Source organism: Octopus sinensis, linkage group LG29 (genome assembly GCF_006345805.1).
Source record: "Octopus sinensis linkage group LG29, ASM634580v1, whole genome shotgun sequence".
NCBI lineage: Eukaryota > Metazoa > Mollusca > Cephalopoda > Octopoda > Octopodidae > Octopus > Octopus sinensis.
In genome coordinates this window covers 3,671,288-3,680,272 of record NC_043025.1, presented here as the reverse complement: position 1 = coordinate 3,680,272, position 8,985 = coordinate 3,671,288, and the positions used below count along the sequence as shown (strand labels likewise).

Sequence of the window (8,985 nt, the reverse complement as noted above, 5' to 3'; positions counted from 1 at the left end):
CATGTATACATACATATATATATATATACATACATATATATATACGCATGCATTTAATAATCAAACTATTTCTCAAATGACATACAAAGTATTATATTTAAAATATAGAAACCTTTTTCGCAGGTATTTTCAAGAAATTGTAAGTCAATCAAGCAGAACAGGTGTCCAAAGGGTGCCCTGTGTGTATATATATATATATATGTATGTATGTGTGTGTGTGTGTGCGAATGCGAAGAGCGGGGTTTTAATTTCAAGTCTCACTTGACCCTCTTGCAATCAAAACAATAAGACTCAACCTTTACTCAGCATGGCGACGACCCTCACTCGAGTCTCTCTCATCATCACCGCCGCCACCACAACCACCGCCAACATCGCCGCGGCGGTAATAGATTCGCTTCTCTCTTTCTTTCACACAAAAACTTCCACCACGTATCTATTACTACCTTTCTCTACCTCCACTTTGCTCTGTCTCCCACTCCTTCAACGCTATCTTTCTATCGAAGCTACGCCCTGTCTCCCCCCTCACTAATTCATCTTACTCAATCGCAACCATCTAAGCTCCTCCACCCTCTTACTTTACCTCTCTTTGTTAAAGCACCTCATACTTCACCCCTTGAGTGAGTTTCCTCCTACCACCTTACATTACAGTTTTCCTATTCTAGTCTATCACTTCTTCTTCCTCCCCACTTTCGTTATATCTCCCCCTCAGTTTATCTACGTACGCTCTCTTCCTTCCACCCCGCATCTCCTCCTTCCACGTTGATTTCTATAGCTTTCTCTCTTGCCTTCACACGAGTCTCCTTACTTTATTTCTCCCTCCCTTTATCTACGTACGCTCTCTTCCTACCACCCCGCATCGCCTCCTTCCACGTTGATTTCTATAGCTTTCTCTCTTGCCTTCACACAAGTCTCCTTACTTTATTTCTCCCTCCCTTTATCTAATAACGCTCTCTTCCGTCCACGCTCGCATCTCCTCCTACCACGTTGATTTCTATAGCTTTCTCCCCTCCCCTTCACAAAGTCTTCCGACTCTTTCATAATGTCACGCTAACCCTCCTCTTACTCAACCTCTCAACAGTAATGGACCTCTTATCCAGTTTCCAGAAAAACCAGAATTCTGTGCAATATAATATAATATAATATAATGAAATTATTGTGTATATAATGTACCCTGGTTTGAAGTTAGTTAATCTACAGTGTGTTAAAATAGTTTTTTTATGTGAATTCATAAAGAAGAAACATATTCTGCTCTAGAATTTATCAAATTGTGCTTGTATCTATTAAGATCATGTTCTTCACTTTCGTTTTAAATTTTCGGTTTGACCGGCAGTTTTTAACATAATTTCCACGTAACTAAACACTTTTAAACTTCGTATCCTGGTAGAATGTGTCAAAATAAAACATCTTTTTCTCTTGGCTTTATTGAGAAAATTCTATGATTTGTAAGATATTTGTTGTTTTTTTCTCTTCAATTTCTGCAATTTCAACCAATCAATGACGTCTATTGAGGTAAAAAAAACAAAACACATTCTGTGCCGTATGAATATGTCCCTCGTTTAAGAAACAGATTGGGTTTTATTTACATTTCTGAAGAAAAAAAGATACCCTTCCACCCACCTCTAACCCTAACCTTAAAAGAGATTGAAATGCAATAGATCGATACTAGGGTCATAATTATGGGTGACAATTTCATATGACACCGCTAGAAAAAACTGCCGTTCAAACCGAAAAGTTCCTGCTTTTTACCTCGGATCTTTTCCTTATAATGTTTTCTTTTGATACATTCTACCAGTATACGAAGTTTCAAATTTTTTAGTTAACTAGAAAATTCCGTCCATCAAAAGGAAAAGATCCTTTACCTCAATAGACGTCATTGATTGGTTGAAATTGCAGAAGATGAAGGAAAAAGAACACAACAAATATCTTACAAACTATAGAATTTTCTCAATAAAGCCAAGAGAAAAAAGATGTTTTATAAACACATTCTACCAGTATACGAAGTTTAAAAGTGTTTATATATTTTTAAAAACTGCCGTTCAAACCGAAAAGTATTTAATATGAATTTATTAAATACAATTTAATTCTTGAATTTTCATATTTTTCTATTAAATTTGTCTGCAGAAATCCGGAACACTTCCTGTTTGAAGCTTGCCAGAAATTTGTTGCGGTCCTGTCATCAGCTTCCCTCTAATTCTGTTACTAAGCTTCCCCCTCTCTCATTCTTTCTATTAACCCTTCTCACCTCTCACTCCAACCCTCTCTATCACTATACCTTCTCTTCCTCTAACTCCTCCTACTCCCATTCTTCCATCTTGTCAAAGAACCACGTTGATTGTTTCGTAAATATTTTTTTTTCAGTTCGGGTGTTTTCCCTTTTTTTTTCGTCTTTCATATAATCGACACATCTTTTTGCAGGAAAGAAAAATAAATAATTTCAAGAAAAAAGGAATACAAAAGTCTCAGATGCGTGAGATTTCAAAGGATGTTTAAATTCGAGAATTAGGTTTATATATATTTACCTTAAGTCTGACATAAGACTTTTTCCCTCTTGCCAGTATATTTATCCTGTCTTTGCTTTAAAAAGCGATGGTTATCCGACTCCGATGAGTGTACAAAAGGAAAATTGAAAATAAACAATACGAATAGCCTACTATAATACAACACCCATTAACTTAAATGCTATGGAAATGTAGTACTTTACGACAGATACACAGAGTTGGTGGTCACCCAGCCACACGGGTCGTCACCCGAATATGAGCGAGACTACGCGGGAACGCCTGCGTGGTCGCTGGGCGTACAAGCAATAGCAACTAAACCTACCTCAAATTTCGATTTAACTTCCTCAAAAACTCAAAAAAGCGTCCCATATAACTTCTCATAACATTTTAATTTTTTGGAATTATCAGAAAATATGTGTTCTACACACGGGAACTCTCACGATTATGAAAAAATATATATATAAATATTAGTGGTTTGGAGTTTAACTGCTCTTTCTAGTGAGTCAGATGTCCTATTATGGTCATCTCTTATGTGTTTAAATGCAGACTGTATTTTTATATCTATAGATAAATATATATATATATAAATATAAATATATATATTGATTGATTCTAGTTTCAGCTCACGAGCTGTGGCCATGCTGGTGCACCGCCATTTGGTGTTGCTACATGGTTTTACTTCACGAATGCTTTTTAGCAACTGCCATTTGGTGCATGAGAGAGTTCGATGCATCTGCCCTCATCTGCACCTCCTGCCGTGAAGTTGGTTCATCTGGGATACCTGACAAGAAGAGATCCAGTTTCATTTTAAAGACATCTGCATCCACCCCATACAGGTCTCTTAGGTTCTTCGGGAGGATATTGAAGAGCTGTGGGCCTCGGAAGCCCAGGCTATCACAGTATCTTGTCCTACATCTTGATGGCAAATTTGGAGTCCTAGGCACCACGCAGTGGCGCCCAGTTCTGGCATTTGTGTAACTCTCGATGCCAAAGTTTGGGACAAGTCCTTCCAGATGTATATTATGGCATATCTTTCTTGCCTACGCTCCAAGGAATAGAGTTTTAATCTCTTGAGTCTTTCCCAGTAGCTTATATTCTGCACAGAGGCTATCTTCTTCGTGTAGCTATGTTGGATCGCCTCAAGTTCTGTGATCAACTTGACACTGGATGGTGACCATAGCTGAGAGCAATAGTCAAAGTGGCTTAGGACAAGTGTCCTCCAGAGGACCATCATGGTTCCTTGTTCTCTTGTTCTAAAGGTTCTGAGAATCCATCCGGCCAGTCGTCTACATTTCATTGCCAATTTAGCAACATGTACACGAAAGGTTGCGTCATCACTCATGTAAATACCCAGGTCACGCACTGATTGTGCCTCTGGGATTGCAATTCCTCCGGGTCCAGTGTATTCATTGGGTATTGCATTTAGTTTTGCATGCTGATAGCATAAAGCTTGAAACTTTTCAGCATTGAACTGCATGCTATTCTTTTCAGCCCACTTGTATATTTTGTCCAGCTCACATTGCAGGCGTTTAGTGTCCTCAGGGTTCTGTATTGCCTGTGAAACTTTTGTATCATCTGCATAACTTGTGATCGTGGCTCTCTGCGTGGCTGAGGGCATGTCTGAGAGGCCCATTATGAACAGTAGTGGTCCCAAAACAGTGCCCTGCGGAACACCGCTCACTATTTGCGTGTTAATGGAAAAATCCCTACTTTGGTTGCATGTCCAATCAAAACAACACATCATCAACATGGGATCACTCCTACAGACTGGTCAGCCTAGAACCCAATTTTCAGAAATGCTCCTTAAAATCAGCAATGGACAAATTACGTCGAATGACAACAGATACATTGACACTACCACCATTGGCTACGAAGCGAATCTGGTTTGATTTATTTCGTCGTAAAATTTGGGTAAACAGCAGAACATAAGTCATCGGAGCTGGAGACAGTGTGGCCAATGGTGGTAGTGTCAATGTATCTGTTGTCATTCGACGTAATTTGTCCATTGCTGATTTTAAGGAGCATTTCTGAAAATTGGTGTTCTAGGCTGACCAGTCTGTAGGAGTGATCTCATGTTGATGATGTGTTGTTTTGATTGGACATGCGACCAAAGTAGGGATTTTTTAAGGCAGGCATTAAGTTCATCAGCGGGTTTTCCTTTGGGTATAATAGGCAGAGTTTGTTGAAGATCTCCAGCAAGAAGTAGAGTCACACTTCCAAGGATGTTGTTGTTTCATCTCAGGTCTCTCATTGTGGGATGTTTGAATGTCCAACCTGACAACTTTCAGCGACTGATTAGTTTTCTGATACCAAATTCACTCACAAAGTTGTGGTTGGCTCAGGGCTGTTCCAGAAGACATTTGTCCAAGGTGCCATGCAGAGGGACTAAAATGAAGTCCCCACAAATGCAGCTGTCAACACTCTTAACTATGACTTACTCAGTGAGTTACCTTCTTAAGAACGTTGTTACGCATCAGATGAGATCTCGATCAGGGTACACACTTTCCAACGGAATTTCTCAACTCCCAGCATCCTCCAGGATTCCCTCCCCATGAACTTCACTTGCCCTGTCTTCCTCCTACACTATGCAATGGAACTCTTGTCATTGAAGCCCAAGTTGTCACGGGACACGGCAAAAACGATATCGCTTTCATTCCGAAAATTCCGCTAACCCCAACAGACAGCCCCTACCCTATGCAGAGACTTCAGTTCCCTCTGAAACTCAGCTTCACCATGACAATTAACAAAGCACAAGGTCAGTTGCCGAAAGTTGTTGGGTTGGACATTGAAACATCGTGCTTTTCACATGGACAGTTCTACGATGGTCATTCCAGGGTTGGCCATCCAGACAACTTATTCATCTATGCTCCTGAAGGAAAAACAAAAGATTGTCATCGAACACCCTTGGACATGTTTACAAAGTCAGAAAACAGCACAGCTCCCATGACTTCAGGAAACATTTTTTCACGCTGAGAGTTGCTGAAGCATGGAACAAACTGCCGGCATCAGTTGTTAGTTGTCGGAGCACTGCATCCTTCAAAACTTCCATGTTTCCTGAGATTCGCCAACACTACACCTGATTTTCTCCCCTCCATACACACACTGAAGCATGGAACAAACTGCCGGCATCAGTTGTTAGTTGTCGGAGCACTGCATCCTTCAAAACTTCCATGCTTCCTGAGATTCGTCAACACTACACCTGATTTTCTCCCCTCCATACACACGCTGAAGCATGGAACAAACTGCCGGCATCAGTTGTTAGTTGTCGGAGCACTGCATCCTTCAAAACTTCCATGCTTTCTGAGATTCGTCAACACTACACCTGATTTTCTCCCCTCCATACACACGCTGAAGCATGGAACAAACTGCCATCAGCAGTTGTTAGTTGTCGGAGCACTGCATCCTTCAAAACTTCCATGCTTTCTGAGATTCGTCAACACTACACCTGATTTTCTCCCCTCCATACACACGCTGAAGCATGGAACAAACTGCCGGCATCAGTTGTTAGTTGTCGGAGCACTGCATCCTTCAAAACTTCCATGCTTCCTGAGAGATTCGCCAACACTACACCTGATTTTCTCCCCTCCATACACACACAAGCATGTATCTGACTCATACATTGTTCGCTTCCCAGACATTTCTACATTACTGCATGTACTTTATACGCACTTTCTGACAAGTTGTGGTGCACCTGAGCACTGTATACAATAATTTCATTATTATTTTAAAGCAACCCTACTGTAGTTATTCCTCAGCTACATTCTTCACATCTACGCCAAACTAGCTGTTAACAATCAGATCTTCCTGCGAGCATTTCATTGATGTTTTGCTTCATTTCCCTGATTGCTGTTAACAGTACATTACCACCCGTGTCATCTCTTGTGAAAGGTAGGAGAGTCCAGTTTGCTGGACATTGTTGTAGAGCTGAAAATGAAGTAATTTCTACTCTTCTCCTCTGGAAGCCATCTACTCGCAATACCAGAGGGCGCACACTCTTCGAGAGGCAGTTGGATGGAACCTTCACTCGTCTCCTTATGAGAGCTCAAAATCTCTCGTGGAAGTGCCATCCAACCAAAATGGAAATATATGGGAAACTACCACCTGTGTCATCTCTTGTGAAAGGTAGGAGAGTCCAGTTTGCTGGACATTGTTGTAGAGCTGAAAAAGAAGTAATTTCTACTCTTCTCCTCTGGAAGCCATCTACTCGCAATACCAGAGGGCGCACACTCTCCTACCCTGATGTAATCTCCAGGGATACAGGCATACAGCAACAGGACCTCCGTAATGCTATGATGGACCGTGAGGTCTGGCGTAACATAGTAAATTCCATTGTCTTGACCACGGTCGAACAATGATGAATGATGATGACATTACCTTCAACGACCCTTCTTACTTCATGCCCGCTGTTCGCTCATAAGCATGCTCAGACATTTATTTTTGAACATGCCATTATTCTGTTTGCTATAAATGTTTGTTGGTCTCTCGCTCAACTGCACCCCGCACATAATAATCAAGGGGGTTGCAGTCTGGGGAGTTAGGTGGCCAAATGTTAAGTGATATGGTCGCAGAAATTGTCTGACAGCCATAACTGGGTTCTCTTGCTTGTGTGGCATGGTGCAGAGTCCTGTTGTCAGACACAGGGTCTTCCAGCAGTACCTCCTCCAGTCATTTGATGTAGGCCTCCATGTTGAGTCTGCGGCCATGTGGGAAGATGAATGGAGGCATAACATCGCCATCACTAGTGATCACTCGAAACACCATCATGTTGACTGGATGTTTGATTAAGATCCTGGCAGAAATTTTTCTTATCTGAGAAAAACCAAAGCATAAATGGTTGGATATGCTTGAGTTTGCTCAAAAGATTTGTAGTGTGGTCTTTCCTCTTGTCCTTGATGGCTTGGGATAAAAACTGGCCCTTTCTCATCTTATATGAGGTAAATCGAGTGTCTTCATGCACTACCTGCCGGATAAGAAACTCAGGACCTGCTTGATTTGTCAATCATCAGTGCCTCTCCGAAAGAGAGAGAGGGGTCTGGATCTCACCAACAAATTCAGGAGTTCTCTTATCAGAACAATCAGAGTGAGTTTTCTGAGCAGCCATACCTATTTCTTTACTACCCACAAGGGGCTAAACACAGAGAGGACAAACGGATTAAGTCGATTATATCGGCCCCAGTGCGTAACTGGTACTTATTTAATCGACCCCGAAGGGATGAAAGGCAAAGTCGACCTTGGCGGAATTTGAACTCAGAACGTAGCAGCAGACGAAATACCTATTTCTTTACTACCCACAAGGGGCTAAACACAGAGAGGACAAACGGATTAAGTCGATTATATCGGCCCCAGTGCGTAACTGGTACTTATTTAATCGACCCCGAAGGGATGAAAGGCAAAGTCGACCTCGGCGGAATTTGAACTCAGAACGTAGCGACAGACGAAATACCGCTAAGCATTACGCCTGGTACGCTAACGTTTCTGCCAGTTCGCCATACCTTCGTAACCACCATTGGACTCACACAACTCTTTCCGAATCCTCTGCATTGTCCTCGGATTGACACCCAAACACACTGAAACGTTCGTATTGGAGCTTCCGGTGTAAATGCCAAGCAGTAGAGCATGTCGTTTCCAAATTTCTGGCAGAGAGAATTGCGTCATGAGGCTGCTTTTCTCACAAACAGTGCCCAACTGACCCTACAAAGCTGTGTAGATGACAAAATCAAAAACAAACTGCGAAAATTTAGGAACATAAAATGGCGACAATGTATGTATTAATAAAAATGAAAATTCTGTTTGTCTGGGACCCCTGTAGCTCTGTCTACATAGATTTATTATACCCTTTTGGAATAAGGATGATCCCAGAATTGAAAATCTGCCCTTCATTTGGTGGTTGAATATCCAGCATTGGGATCTGATTTCAAAGCATTTGGGTTACTATTTCTAGCAGGTAAAGCGACCATGAGAGAGGAACAAGAGTTGCCTCCCTTAGTAAGGAATTTGGTGGTCATCTTTCCCATGCAGGGGCACCGCCTTGAAGAAATCGACACCAGTTCTTCTTTTTCTATTGGCCTCAAACAGAAACACAGCAACAGCAGTTATCAAGCAGTGGTGAGGGACAAACAGACACAAACACACACATATATATATACACACACGACGGGCTTCTTTCAGTTTCCGTTTGCCAAATCCACTCACAAGGCTTTGGTTGATCTGAGGCTATAGCAAAAGACACTTGCCCAAGGTTCCACACAGCAGGACTGAACCCAGAACTATGTGGTTGGGAAGCAAGCTTCTTACCATTCAGCCACTCTTGTGCCCATATATATATATATATATATATATACATTTTTTTCTCTTGGCTTTATTGAGAAAATTCTGTAGTTTGTAAGATATTTGTTGCTTTTTTTCTTCAATTTCTGCAATTTCAACCAATCAATGACCGTCTATTGAGGTGAAAAACATTCTGTGCCGTGTGAATATGTCCCTCGTT

General features: G+C 41.4%; 1 protein-coding gene across 3 annotated transcripts in view; it reads right to left on the bottom strand.

The window, feature by feature from the left end:
- The window catches only part of LOC115225989, a 15,927-nt gene extending 13,236 nt beyond the window's left edge, over nt 1-2,691 (bottom strand). Inside the window, exon 1 of one of the 3 annotated variants that reach the window (XM_036514869.1) lies at nt 2,520-2,691. The gene's annotated coding sequence lies outside the window, so the exon portion shown is untranslated. Of the gene's footprint in view, nt 1-112; nt 430-2,519 lie in introns of those variants that run through there. The other 2 variants (XM_029796962.2, XM_036514868.1) reach the window with 2 other exon arrangements.
- Nucleotides 2,692-8,985: the final 6,294 nt, after the last annotated feature.